Source organism: Pinus tabuliformis, chromosome 5_1 (assembly GCF_031772625.1).
Source record: "Pinus tabuliformis cultivar Carrire ecotype Pingquan chromosome 5_1, CPIR1, whole genome shotgun sequence".
Lineage (NCBI taxonomy): Eukaryota > Viridiplantae > Streptophyta > Pinopsida > Pinales > Pinaceae > Pinus > Pinus tabuliformis.
The window spans coordinates 635595335-635611197 of NC_142305.1; positions in this window are offsets into that span (position 1 = coordinate 635595335).

Here is a 15863-nt window from a genome sequence, read left to right on the forward strand (position 1 = left end):
AGGGTTTGATGTTTATTGTTTGGGGTTTAGGGTTTAGGGTTTAGGGTTTTGAATTTAGGTTTTATAACACTTTCGTAAAATCTTTTAATAAACATTTAAATAAAATTTACAAAATGCTTTTTAAAATGTTATAAAATGCTTATAATTTACGGTTTAGGGTTTAGGGTTTGGGGTTTAGGGTTTAGGGTTTAGTGTAGAGTGTTTCAGGTTTATAAAATGCCTAGGGTTTATGGTTACGGTTTAGGTTTTAAGGTTTATAACACTTTAGTAAATGGTTTTAATAAACACTTAAATAAAAGTTATAAAACACTTTTTAAAATGCTATAAAATGATTAGGGTATAGGGTTTAGGCTATAGGGTTTAGTGCTTAGGTTTTAGGGTTTAGAGTTTAGGGTTTAGGGATTATAACACTTTAGTAAATTATTTTAACAAACATCTAAATAAAAGTTACAAAACACCTTTTAAAATGTTATAGAATACTTAGGGTCCTCCTCCTCCTCCTCCCCCTCTTCCTCCACCCCCTCTTCCACCTCCATAGCCACCTCCTCTTCCACCTCCACCTCCAAGCACTTCGCCTCCACCTCCACCTCCATAGCCACCCCCTCCACCTACACCTCCACCTCCACCTCCTCCGCCATCGCCTACACCCCCTCCTTCTCCTCCTTCACCACCACCTCCTCCTCCACCACCACCTCCTCTTCCACCTCCCCTTCCACCTTTACCTCCACCCGCTCCACCTCCACCTCCTTCCCCTCACCATCCTCCCCCTCCACCTCCACCTCCACCTCATCCATCATCTCCTGTACCCCCACCTCCTCCTCCTCCACCTACCCCATCTTCTCCTCTGCCACCTCCTCCTTCTCCACCTCCGCTTCCTCCCTCTCCTCCTCCTTCGCCTCCTCTTCCTCCCCCATCTCTGCCACCTCTTCATCGTCGTTGTTCTCCTCCTCCTCCATCTGCACCTCCACCTACTCCTCGTTTGCCTCCCCCTCTTCCTCCACCCCCTCTTCTTCTTGTTCCACCTCCACCTCCACCTCTTGTTCCACCACCATGACCAACTCCTCCGCCTACGCCTCCACTGCTATTGCCACCGCCACCTCCTCCTCCACTGCCACTACCACCTCCTCCTCCATTGCCACCTCCTCCTGCACCTCCACCTCTCCTCCTCTTCTTCCTGCTCCTCCTCTTCCACCTCGACCTCCTCCTCCACCACCACCTCTTTCGCCTCCGCCTCCACCTCCACCACCTTCTCCTCCTCCACCTACTCCACAAGTCCACCTCCACCTCCCACTCTTCCTCCCCATGCCCTCCTAAATAAACATAATATATATATATATATATATATATATATATATATATATATATATATATATATATATATATATATATATATATATATATATATATATATATATGATTTCATTCTCTTTACTTATAATATCCATTGATTTTCACATTTCTTTGCAATAATAATTTCGATATCAATATATACATAATAATCAAAAAAATATAATATATATATATATATATATATATATATATATATATATATATATATATATATATATATATATATTGTAATATAAATAATTAATTATGAAAAAACAATTTAATTAACATAATTTTATACTCAATATTTATTCTTAATGGACATAACTATTTTTAAGATCAACTTATAAAATTATATAAATCATTTAAAAAAATAAAATAAGAAAAAAACACAATTACCATTAACAAATTCTGCAAACCTGAAATATAAGTAACCTACAAACACAACGAAACTTCATAATACATCCATTAGTCATAAGCATAAGCATAATCATACATCCTTTAGTCATAAAGGATAAATGTAAGAACAATAGAATACTACCAAGCATATTCTATAATAATAATAATATGATAATCACGATGGAATACCACGAGGCATATTCTATGGCTTGATGTGGTCTCAAATGGAACGACAAATATCTTCCTCGTCATTGGACCTTTAGGGTGGCCGAAACACAAGATTATCAAAACAACACTATGCCTTCAATACCTTCACTAATAGGATGTATTTCTAACGTATTGATGCATTAAGACAATGTACCCATAAGACAATGTACCTACAACACTATGTAACCATTCAAGTTTTGCTATTATTTGTGTTTATATTTTAAAAGCAAATTTAATTGGCTGAGTGAAATAATTGTAATTGAGTGTGAGGACAGACGAATCTTGAGGATTAAATTATCCATAAACATAAACCCTATCCATAGTTGCAGAATCAGATCCATAAATGCTATCCATAAATGTGCAAACAAAATTATCCATAAACGATACTCTATCCATAGTTGCGGGAAAAAATTATAAACAAGGCTCGAAGAAGAGGAATGGCTAAAGAACATTAAGATAATTCGAAAAATTATCCATAAACGCTATACATAGTTGTGGAAATGAATTATAAACAAGACTTTATTTAAAACAAGGCTCGAAGAAATAAGAGGGAAATAAGAGGCATGGCTAAAGAACGTTAAGATAATTCGAATGGACAGAAATGGATTCCTTACCTCGAAAATAAATGGCGTGGAACACATGACCTTCATGGCCTAGACCCGAGCATGGATCGAACACATGACCTGTGTGGACCCGATCGTAGATGGAACACATGACCTTCAGTCTGACACTCAGCTTTCGCTTGCTGCTCTCCCAAAGTTGTCTTATGAAAAGATACATACAGAAGCAACAAGATTAGCGTTTCCAATGGAAACCTATTGCTTGCTAAATTCGCAATGAAAAATGAAGGAAACTGCTATGAAAAAAATCCCATCACACGAATCCATCTATTAACTAAATTTAACTAAAGAAAGAAAAGAAAAAGCTCGAAAAAACAAAATGTTAACTAAAGCAAAAAAGCAAACAGTTCAAAAAAAACAAAAGGTTAACTAAATTTTAAAAGCCTTATATTAATTCCATTTTTCAAAACTTCAGATACAAACGAAATAAAACTTAACAATTAAATTTAAAATAACAAAGAAAATTTAACACTTGAATTTGAAAAAGCAATGTAAAAAATTGAAAGTTAAATTTAAAGACAACCGTTAATTACTTTTGAAGTAGAAGATTGGCAATTTCAAAGGCCGAAAAGTTAATTATTTGGTTTTTGTAAAAAAACCGAATTAAAAAACTAAAAAGGTAATCATGAAATTTAAAAACACAATTTGTAAATTACTTTAAATTGGTGGAAGTATAAACAAATTTAATAAATTCACAGAATTACCAAAAAAAAAATTATTATAATTTTTTTGCGATACCTTCACTTCTCTGCTAAAATGTATTTCTAATGTATTGTTGCATTAAGACAATGTAACCGAACGGCTCTGTAGCCATTCAGGGTTTGCTATTATTTGTGTTTATATTTTAGAAGCAAATTTAATTGGCGGGGGTGGGTACTAATTGTAAGTGTGAGGACAGAAGAATTTCGAGGACTGGGTACTCGCCGCTCATTTTCATACATGTCGAGTCTGTTCATCTAATCATAGATACACCCACTCCTATTCCACACATGTCCAGCCTCTCTGCCACAAATATCAAATATCAAACGGACTCGGCCACTGTCAAATGCCACAAATATAAAACATCCAGCGGACTCAGCCCCTGTCAAATTCCACAAATATCAAATATCCAGCGAACTCAACCCCCAACCGCTCATCTAAGTAGCTACATATCACAAAAAGGATCTCTTAAAATTTTCAAATCCACGCAAATGGTTAGGCTTTTAGCTTTTCGATTTTATTGTGGTTAAATCCTTATACGTAATTTTTAGTTTTAGAAAGATTCACTGGGTACCGATGTCCTTATTAGTATATTTTTTATTTTTAGAAAGTATCACCGGTCCTGTTCTCTATTCTATGGCCGCCTTTTTTGGTTATCAATCTTTTTCAGAACTTTTGGCCACATCGGCATGTGTACAACTCCCCATTAGCCTATAATGATCATGTTATGTGTTATTAGTTCCTAGTTTAATGACGCCTGACATCTTAAATGAGATGGATATCATGACTGACACGCGTTCGCCAGAATCCCATGGGTTTGATGTAAATCGATCGGCTAGCTCTCACTCCTGCACGTTGGGTGTAAATTGCATCATAAACCACTTTAAAAAGGCACTTCTTAGACCATGCACTAATTCTCTTTTAGACATTGAATTACCAAATGGGTCCCAATGCAGGCGTTCGTTCTTCTTCAGCGCTTGCATGCGCATCTACAAACTTTAAAACATGAACATTTTTAAGTGCGTACCAATAACCATGGAAATTTATTTAGGGCAATTTTTTTAACAACACAATAAAAGATATTAGTTTACCTAAAATTATATTTAAAATTATATTTATTGACAAACGAAAATTATAAAATTTAAAGTATCATTCATGGTTGTTTGGTCTACACATTCACGGTTATATTGTGAGGTAAATTTTAAATTAATATAAATTATATGATCTAATTTATAATAAACTTGAAAGTCTATGGAAGCATGGCACTGCTTATCAAACAAGTTACCTCAATGGACAAGAATCTTGGTATAATTAGCACTGCTTATCAAACAAGTTATCTTTCCACATCCTGCAATCCCAACCCTCTCCTTTGAATTGGTAGTTTATGATAACAGCATGTAAAAGACAACTCATAATGCTTATCAGAAAAGAAAACTGACATAGGTTGTCCCAACAGTTTGAGGACTTTTTGATTATTTTAATCCGGTTCAATTATTTAATTCTTAAACTAAGATATGTAAATGTCATTATAATGACATGAAAAAGGGCTTTGACCCTTCTTTTATATCTACATGTTTTTATTTTAAAATTTACTTTAAGTAACAAGGTAGTGGATTCTATTTTTAGTTTGCTATCCAACTTTAGCTTTCTGTTTTTTATTACATCACATGGATTGTGATTTTGTTTAAGATATGTAAATGTCATTATAATGACATGAAAAAGGGCTTTGACCCTTCTTTTATATCTACATGCTTTTATTTTAAAATTTACTTTAAGTAACAAGGTAGTGGATTCTATTTTTAGTTTGCTATCTAACTATAGCTTTCTGTATTTGATTACATCACATGGATTGTGCTTTTGTTGTCTAGCTGTAAAAGCTGGAGCATCTTTCCACCTTGCGAGCCGGAGCATCTTTCCACATTTTGCAATGTGAGCCCTCCGTTGCAAGCAGCACCGCAATCCCAGCCCTCCGCTCTTAATAAACTTGACAGTCTATGAAAGAAAAGTTCGAGATAAAATTGGCGCTGCTTATGAAACAAGTTACCTCAATGGTCAAGAATCTTGGTTCGAGAGATAATTAGCACTGCTTATCAAACGAGTTATCTCAACGGTCAAGAACCTTGGTTGCTTTAATTCGATTCAATCTTTGAATTCATATTGGCATTGGCATTGTTGTGCCTCTCCTACTCCTCTCAGTGTTTCCTGCATTGTGTGGTCTAGTCTCGTGTGTCTGTATGTTTGGAGCTCCATGTTGTGTGTGTATGAATTTAGTCTGGTCTATGTTGTTATGTCTGTGTTTCTGTCATCTGTTTGGTGTGTCTGTCTGCCTGGTGTGCTTGTATTCTCTGAGAGGTGGAGGCAGAGGCTTGTTTGTATTCTTTGAGAGGCAGAGGCAGAGGCAGGTATGGCATGAATTATTGAACCAGGAAAACTTTGCCCAGTTAAATGAGGCATCCGGCTCGATCACAGGTAAATGGGGCATTCTAGTGAATTTATTTTCAAACTCTTTGTATGGATGACTCTAATTATGGGTTGCAAATAAGGTTAGCTGAATGAGAGAGAGAGAGGAATTGATTTGATTTTAGAAATTTCATTAGCATAGCTCGATTCCTATAAATTAGATCCTGGAGCCTGCAGTTTCTTGGTTTCTTTAAATTACATCCTCTGCATCCATGGTTAGACGATTTCTTGGTTTTTTAAATTAAATCCTCTGAATCCATGTCGAGGCACTTTCTTGCGTTTTTTAATTAGATCCTCTACATCCATGGTTAGACGATTTCTTGGTTTTTTAAATTAAATCCTCTGAATCCATGGTGAGGCGCTTTCTTGGTTATTTTAATTAGATCCTCTGCAAGGTTAGACGATTTCTTGGTTTTTAAAATTAAATCCTTCTTGGTTTTTTTAATGAATCCATGCTGAGGCGCTTTCTTGGTTTTATTAATTAGATCCTAGACGATTTCTTGGTTTTATTAATTTTGTTTATGGATAATTTTTTTTGAAGATTTGAAGCCATGCCTTTTCTTCGAACTTGTTTTAAGGTATTGTTTAATATTTTTTCCTGCACCTATGCATACGATTTAGTTTTTACTGCACTTATGGATATGCTTTAATATTTTTTCTTGCACCTAAGGATAATTTTGGATATAATTCTAAACGATCAGTTATTATATGAGGATGTTGGATGATTAGAGCAAATGAGTGGTAACAACCTAACGATGGTGTTTCCATGGGTAAGGCCAATGTTTCCAGAAGGAAGTAAGATAGCTTTGTTGGAAGAGCGTCAAGGGAATGCTAAGCGTAAAACTGAATATCTGAAGGTCATGTGTTCGATCCACTTTCAATGAACCTAAAACTTCATAATTCTTGTTCCAATCACACTAGAGGTAAGGAAGTCATATTCTGTCCATTCGAATTATCTTAACATTTTATAGCCGCGCCTATTCTACTTCGATCCTTGTTTTAAAGTCTTTTTTATAAAAAAAGAAATCCGCGGAGATATATGTTTTCCAAATGATTTATAGAGATACTGAGTAGAAGGTTTGTTATCATTTATGGATAATTTTGTTTATGGATAATTCTGTTTGAAGATTTGAAGCCATGCCTTTTCTTCGAACCTTGTTTTAAGGTATTGTTTAATATTTTTTCCTGCACCTATGCATATGGTTTAGTTTTTACTGAACTTATGGATATGCTTTAATATTTTTTCTTGCACGTGAGGATAATCTTGTTTATAATTATTTTGATGTATCTCTCGAAAGAACTTATTAATACTTTCCGTGCTTCATTATATTTTGAGCATTTCATTGTCTGATCCTGCAACTATGGATAGGGTTTATTTTTATGAATAATTTTGGATAACGTTTATGAATAATTTTGTTGGCATGTTTGAAATGATAAGCGCATTTGAAACATTACAATCAGTCTTCAAAATTCTTCTGTCTTTACATTTACAATTAGTATCTACCTCCACCAATTAAATTTGCTTTTAAAATATAAACACCTAAGGGTTATGATTTAGGGTTTAGTGTTTAGGGTTTATAAGTTAGGGTTTAGGGTTTATAAGTCTTTAGTAAATTCTTTTATTAAACACCTACATAAAAGTTTCAAAATATCTTTTAAAATGTTATAAAATAATTAGGGTTTACAGTTTAGGGTTTGGGATTTAGGGTTTAGGGTTTAGAGTCTAATGTTTGGGGTTTTGGGTTTATGTTTAGGGTTTAGTGTTTAGGGTCTACAAAATTTTGAAAAATTATTTTAATAAACACTTAAATAAAAGTTACAAAACAATTTTAAAATTATTATAAAATAGTTAGGGTTTAGGGTTTAGGGTTTGGGGTTTGGGGTTTGGAGTTTAGGGTTTAGGGTTTAGGTTTTGGGGTTTAGGGTTTATGTTTTCGTGTTTAGGGTTTAGGGTTTTCTGTTTACGGTTTAAGGTTTATAACAAATTAGTAAAATATTTTAATCAAAACTTAAATAAAAGTTACAAAACACTTTAAAAAATGTTATAAAATACCTATGGCTTAGGGTTTAGTTTGTAGGGTTTGTGGTTTATTGTTTAGGGTTTAGGGTCTAGGGTTTGGGGTTTAAGGTTTAGCGTTTAGGGTATACAATACTTTATTAAGATATTTTAATAAACACTTAAAAAAGGTTACAAAACACTTTTTAAAATGTTAATAAATGATTATGGTTTAGGGTTTAGGGTTTGGGGTTTAGGGTTTAGGGTATAGGTTTTATACCACCTTAGTAAATTATTTTAGTAAACACTTAAATAAAGTTACAAAATTATTTTTAATAGATCATAAAATGCTTAGGTTTTAAGGTTTAGGGTTTGGGGTTTAGGGTTTATGGTTTAGTGTTGACGGTTTATGGTTTATAACACTTTATTAAATTACTTGGAGACATGGTAGTAATCATTCCAAGAATTCGATGAGGAATACAGTTCTTTAAATAGTTTATTGTGTTTTATGCCTCAACCCACAAATGGTGAGGTAGGCCTTCCCTCTCCCTCCTTATTTCTCTCTCTCTCTCTCTCTCTCTCTCTCTCTCTCCCCCTTATCCCTCCCCTCTCTATATCTCCCTACAACACTCCCTCTGTCTCACCCTCCCTCTCCCTTTCCCCCTCCAATCACCTCCACTTGCCCCCTCTCTCTCTCCCTCCCAACCTCCTTCACACATCTCTCTCTCACCTTTTCTCTATAGCTATGTCCATGAATCCCTCCCATTCCCTATTCCTCCCCCCTCCCATTCCCTATTCCTCCCCCTCCCCCTATATTTCTCCCACTCCCTCCTCTTCTCTATCTCTCCCCTTCTCGATTGCCCTGTATTTCTCTCCCTCCATCTCACCCTCTACCAATATCCCTCTCTCTCTCTTCCCCTCTTCTCCTAACCCACTTACCCTCCCTCTCCCTCCCCCCTTCCCTCTCTTTATCTCTCCTCTTATCACTCCCTTACCCTTTCTGCACCCTCTACTCCATGTATTTCCCATCTACCTCTCCCTCTCTCCCTCTCTTTGGATTTACCTATCTCTTAATCTCCCCTCTCTCTCCCTCTCTCACACTCACTTTAGCCCTCACCGATGTTCTTTATCTTGCTCCCTCCCCCCCTTCTTTCTTTCCCTGTCTCCTTTTCTACTTATTTTAATTTTCCTTTGTATCTCCCCCTATCTCTTTGACACTTCGTCTCTCATGTTAAATTCTCCCCCCCCCCCCCCCCCCCCGCTTTCTCCCTATCTACCTCCCCCGCCACCCCCCATATACAATTTCGAGGACTGGGTACTCGCCGCTCATTTTCATACATGTCGAGTCTGTTCATCTAATCATAGATACACCCACTCCTATTCCACACATGTCCAGCCTCTCTGCCACAAATATCAAATATCAAACGGACTCGGCCACTGTCAAATGCCACAAATATAAAACATCCAGCGGACTCAGCCCCTGTCAAGTTCCACAAATATCAAATATCCAGCGGACTCAACCCCCAACCGCTCATCTAAGTAGCTACATATCACAAAAAGGATCTCTTAAAATTTTGAAATCCACGCAAATGGTTAGGCTTTTAGCTTTTCGATTTTATTGTGGTTAAATCCTTATACGTAATTTTTAGTTTTAGAAAGATTCATTGGGTACCGATGTCCTTATTAGTATATTTTTTATTTTTAGAAAGTATCACCGGTCCTGTTCTCTATTCTATGGCCGCCTTTTTTGGTTATCAATCTTTTTCAGAGCTTTTGGCCACATCGGCATGTGTATAACTCCCCATTAGCCTATAATGATCACATTATGTGTTATTAGTTCCTAGTTTAATGACGCCTGACATCTTAAATGAGATGGATATCATGACTGACACGCGTTCGCCAGAATCCCATGGGTTTGATGCACTAATTCTCTTTTACACATTGAATTACCAAATGGGTCCCAATGCAGGCGTTCGTTCTTCTTCAGCGCTTGCATGCGCATCTACAAACTTTAAAACATGAACATTTTTAAGTGCGTACCAATAACCATGGAAATGTATTTAGGGCAATTTTTTTAACAACACAATAAAACATATTAGTTTACCTAAAATTATATTTAAAATTATATTTATTGACAAACGAAAATTATAAAATTTAAAGTATCATTCATGGTTGTTTGGTCTACACATTCACGGTTATATTGTGAGGTAAATTTTAAATTAATATAAATTATATGATCTAATTTATAATAAACTTGAAAGTCTATGGAAGCATGGCAATGCTTATCAAACAAGTTACCTCAATGGACAAGAATCTTGGTATAATTAGCACTGCTTATCAAACAAGTTATCTTTCCACATCCTGCAATCCCAACCCTCTCCTTTGAACCCTTTCCTTTGAATTGGTAGTTTATGATAACAACATGTAAAAGACAACTCATAATGCTTATCAGAAAAGAAAACTGACATAGGTTGTCCCAACAGTTTGAGGACTTTTTGATTATTTTAATCCGGTTCAATTATTTAATTCTTAAACTAAGATATGTAAATGTCATTATAATGACATGAAAAAGGGCTTTGACCCTTCTTTTATATCTACATGTTTTTATTTTAAAATTTACTTTAAGTAACAAGGTAGTGGATTCTATTTTTAGTTTGCTATCCAACTTTAGCTTTCTGTTTTTGATTACATCACATGGATTGTGCTTTTGTTTAAGATATGTAAATGTCATTATAATGACATGAAAAAGGGCTTTGACCCTTCTTTTATATCTACATGCTTTTATTTTAAAATTTACTCTAAGTAACAAGGTAGTGGATTCTATTTTTAGTTTGCTATCTAACTATAGCTTTCTGTTTTTGATTACATCACATGGATTGTGCTTTTGTTGTCTAGCTGTAAAAGCTGGAGCATCTTTCCACCTTGCGATCCGGAGCATCTTTCCACATTTTGCAATGTGAGCCCTCCGTTGCAAGTAGCACCGCAATCCCAGCCCTCCGCTCTTAATAAACCTGATAGTCTATGAAAGAAAAGTTCGAGATAAAATTGGTGCTCCTTATGAAACAAGTTACCTCAATGGTCAAGAATCTTGGTTCGAGAGATAATTAGCACTGCTTATCAAACGAGTTATCTCAACGGTCAAGAAGCTTGGTTGCTTTAATTCGATTCAATCTTTGAATTCATATTGGCATTGGCATTGTTGTTCCTCTCCTACTCCTCTCAGTGTTTCCTGCATTGTGTGGTCTAGTCTCGTGTGTCTGTATGTTTGGAGCTCCATGTTGTGTGTGTATGAATGTGGTCTGGTCTATGTTGTTATGTCTGTGTTTCTGTCATCTGCTTGGTGTGTCTGTCTGCCTGGTGTGCTTGTTGCTTGTATTCTATGAGAGGTGGAGGCAGAGGCTTGTTTGTATTCTTTGAGAGGCAGAGGCAGAGGCAGGTATGGCATGAATTATTGAACCAGGAAAACTCTGCCCAGTTAAATGAGGCATCCGGCTGGATCACAGGTAAATGGGGCATTCTAGTGAATTTATTTTCAAACTCTTTGTATGGATGACTCTAATTATGGGTTGCAAATAAGATTAGCTGAATGAGAGAGAGAGGAATCGATTTGATTTTAGAAATTTCATTAGCATAGCTCGATTCCTATAAATTAGATCCTGGAGCCTGCAGTTTCTTGGTTTCTTTAAATTACATCCTCTGCATCCATGGTTAGACGATTTCTTGGTTTTTTAAATTAAATCCCTGAATCCATGTCGAGGCACTTTCTTGCGTTTTTTAATTAGATCCTCTGCATCCATGGTTAGACGATTTCTTGGTTTTTTAAATTAAATCCTCTGAATCCATGGTGAGGCGCTTTCTTGGTTATTTTAATTAGATCCTCTGCAAGGTTAGACGATTTCTTGGTTTTTGAAATTAAATCCTTCTTGGCTTTTTTAATGAATCCATGCTGAGGCGCTTTCTTGGTTTTATTAATTAGATCCTAGACGATTTCTTGGTTTTTTTAATTAGACCCTCTCCATGGTTAGACGATTTCTTGGTTTTTTAAATTTAATACTCTGAATCCATGAGGAGGCGTTTCTTGGTTTTTTAAATTAGATCATCGCGGTTTCTTAGTTTTTTAAATTAAATCCTATGAATCCAGGCTGAGTTGGTTTTTTAAATCAGATCCTCTGCACCATAGATCCCTCGTGGCACAGAAAGCGAGAGAAACTGAACCTGCCAATAATATCACTGTTGAATATGGCAGGCGTGTAAGGCACTGGGAGCATTTTTGTGGAGGAGAAATTCCCTTAGCGATTTTGAAGGGCGTAATTACATCACTGTATACGGCCTGTGTTTGCTCCAGAATCAGTTGCACAATGGGAGGCCGGTGTTTGCTCCAGAATCAGTTGCACAATGAGTAGTGAACTTATGGTCGATTGCCCGATCCGATCATTTTTTCACACATCGTCTCCCAATGCAGCAGCCATTATTCCTTGAATCTAAGGGCAGGGGCAGGGAAAAAGGGATTGAAAAATGTCGTAAGCCTTGCAAATATGTGATATCTATCTATCAATGTGATTCATCCCTGGGAGGTAAGCATTTTCATTTTCTTGACTGACTATGTAAATTTCGGTCGGTGTTATAAAGTCACTCTGGAGAACAGGGGATTTTATTTTTATCAGAAAGAAAGAAATGCATGTGTGATGAAGAGAATGTTGAGATTTTTTTTATCCAGAAAACTGTCTGTCATGTCATCTCTAGAAAACATAATTTATTGGATATGGGTGGAAATACATTATTATAAATTTGTCAAACTCCCTGTCTAATTTGATGAATATGCCCAATGAATTGTATGATGACTTGGATTGGTTCTGTCTCATTTCCTTGCCCTGATCCTTACAGAACATTTTCTTCAAACTCATTTCCTTGCCCTGATCGTCACAGAACATTTCCTTCATACTCATTTCCTTGCCCTGATCCTTACAAATAGATATATGTGCATGCAAACTGTTGAGTGGACGTACGGACAACTTTTCCATTTTCCCGGCTTGTAATATTGTTTTTCATCATGCTCAATCGTGATATATTATAAAATACTCATCAAAAACATGAAAGAGAGATATATCTATATGTGATGCTGAAAGAGAGATACGAATTCTGTACAGCGAGATAGATAATTGTGATGCTGAGAGAGAAATATGAGTGAATTCTGTACAGCAAGATAATTGTGATGGTGAGAGAGAAATATGAATGAATTCTATACAGCTAGATAGATAGATAATTGAGACTATATACAACTTATATTGTATAATGCCTATGAGTATACACTATTCTGGTATACACTATTCAGCCCTAGCTTTTCATTAATTTTTGTTAATGCTTGCCTTTTCCTTACCAGTTTGGAGGGCGTAATTGCACCTCCGTATAATGTTGTTGGAACGCACGACGGATAGCCTGGGGCTCGCTGGAGAAAAGGGCAACCGGTTTAACCTTAGATACATCCGTGAGAGGTAAGCATTGCTACTTGTTATAAAGTCATCCTCAACTTATTGCATTGCGGAAAATAAGGGATTTTATGAGAATTACATATTTAATGGAAAAAACTTCAGATTCTTTGAATTTCTTTATTTCTTTGTACCACCATTTATTTATAATTTGTAGTGATAGTTGTGATTACTGTGATAATACATTTATGTATTGCTGTATTTTCACTTTCTTTTATCAGTGAGAAAAAATAACTTTTTTTTTTTCCTCCAAACTTCCAAAATGGAATCATGGTCAAATTCCAATTCACATTTAATTGATTATATATTACATTTTAATTTGATGAATATGTTCAATGGGTTGTAGGCTATATGGGACTATGATGACTTGTATTGCATGGGCATATTACTATTGCAGAAAAAGATCCAGACAACCTAGTGTAAATGGTGCAAAGGTAAATTCAAAGCTTCATATTCATTACCATGCTTCTTTTGGTTTTAGTGAAAGTGTGGGCTCCAACTTAGCTTTAGCTCTCTCATTATGGAGTATATTACATCTTCCATAATCTTCCAATTATCAAGTTGGATTAGTTACTTTATTAAATTTAATTCGAAAAGTTTTTGTTACTTGTATAGATGACCACTAAATTTTAACAAATTTTGTTTTTTGCAGATCATAAGAAGGACATGAAGAATATACAAACATGCTCGGATAGATAAAATATCAATATCTACAAGTCATTATAGAATATTTGAATTCATTATGTTATTATGACCCAAATTAAACTAACCTTTATTTATTTTTCCTATTATGTCATTACTTTAAAAACATCATAATAATAAAAAGTATTATTTTTTTGAAGGGGCGAAAAGCCCTTTCTCATTGCTCTTGAGGATGGACCATGGCTATCCTCAAGGGTATGTGTCCCTCTCTGCACTTTACTTTTTCATTTGATTTTATTTATTTATTTTAGAATTAGATATCTTTAGTTTAAAAGTATGAAATAATACATCAATATAAATTAGAACATGTTAATTAAAAGTTTAAAATATCGAATGAGCTTGAAGTTATGTAAATGCATTTGATTTAATCAATATAATATTTTTCCAACCATGAGTTTTTGTGATAAGTGCACAATTTTTGTATGCTTTTTTAGTGGTTCAAGTTGTGTATGATCAGATTGTATGTTTTTATTGTATAAATTGATTGGTGTGTGGTAATTGCAAAATTATTTTATGCATATTAAGTGATTGATTTGTTGTGTGATGTTTTTATTATACACATTGAGTGATGCGTTTTTCTATTACTTTGTGATGTGATGATGAATTTAAATGCAGAGTTTTGTGCAATGATTGTTGTTTGAGGTTCATTTATATGATTTTGTTTACAATGAATGTGTGACATGTTCATCTATACTTTCAAATGTGTAAGAATTTTCTTTGTTAATGCTTGGTCTTTATATTATGTTTGTGTATTCAAAACATTTTTGTGGGTGATGACCAAAATTTGATATGTAATGTTTGTATCTTTGTGTGTTTACGATGATTTTTGTGAAGTTCATTATTTGACGTGTAGTGATTTTGTATGATGATATTTTTTGTTGGGCTTCACTTACATATTTAGCATTTACACTGAATGTGGATGACATGTATAAAATGTGTGTGAATTTTCTTTAGCATATTCTTTGATTTAGTGCTACATTAATTTTGTATGTTTGGATATATACAATTTTCTATGTATGATGATAAAAAATTTGATATGCAATGTTTGTATCTATTTCTAATTTTGTGTGTGTAATAATAAAATTTGATGCGATGATGCAATGCTTGTATGTATTTATAATTTTGTGTTTGTAATAAGAAAATCTGATGCCATGTGTGTATGCTTGTCTATTTGCGATGCTTTTGATGTTTGGATATTTGTGTATTTGTAATGCTTGTTATGTTTGTGTATTTATTGTATGGTTGTATTGTCTATGTATTCAGAATATTGTTTGTAATGTTTAAAACTTGAAATGTACTCTTGATTGTGTGTGTCTATGTATTCAGAATATTGTTTGTAATGTTTAAAACTTGAAATGTACTCTTGATTGTGCGTCTATGTATTCACAATATTGTTTGTAATGTTTAAAACTTGAAATGTACTCTTGATTGTGCGTGTCTATGTATTCACAATATTGTTTGTAATGTTTAAAACTTGAAATGTACTCTTGATTGTGTGTGTCTATGTATTCAGAATATTGTTTGTAATGTTTAAAACTTGAAATGTACTCTTGATTGTGTGTGTATATGTATTCACAATATTGTTTGCAATGTTTAAAACTTGAAATGTACTCTTGATTGTGTGTGTCTATGTATTCACAATATTGTTTGTAATGTTTAAAACGTGAAATGTACTCTTGATTGTGTGTGTCTATGTATTCACAATATTGTTTGCAATGTTTAAAACTTGTAATGTACTCTTGATTGTGTGTGTCTATGTATTCACAATATTGTTTGCAATGTTTAAAACTTGAAATGTACTCTTGATTGTGTGTGTCTATGTATTCACAATATTTTTTGTAATTTTTAAAACTTGAAATGTACTCTTGATTGTGTGTCTATGTATTCACAATATTGTCTCTAATGTTTAAAACTTGAAAAGTACTCTTGATTGTGTGTGTCTGTACTCTTAATTTTATGCATCTT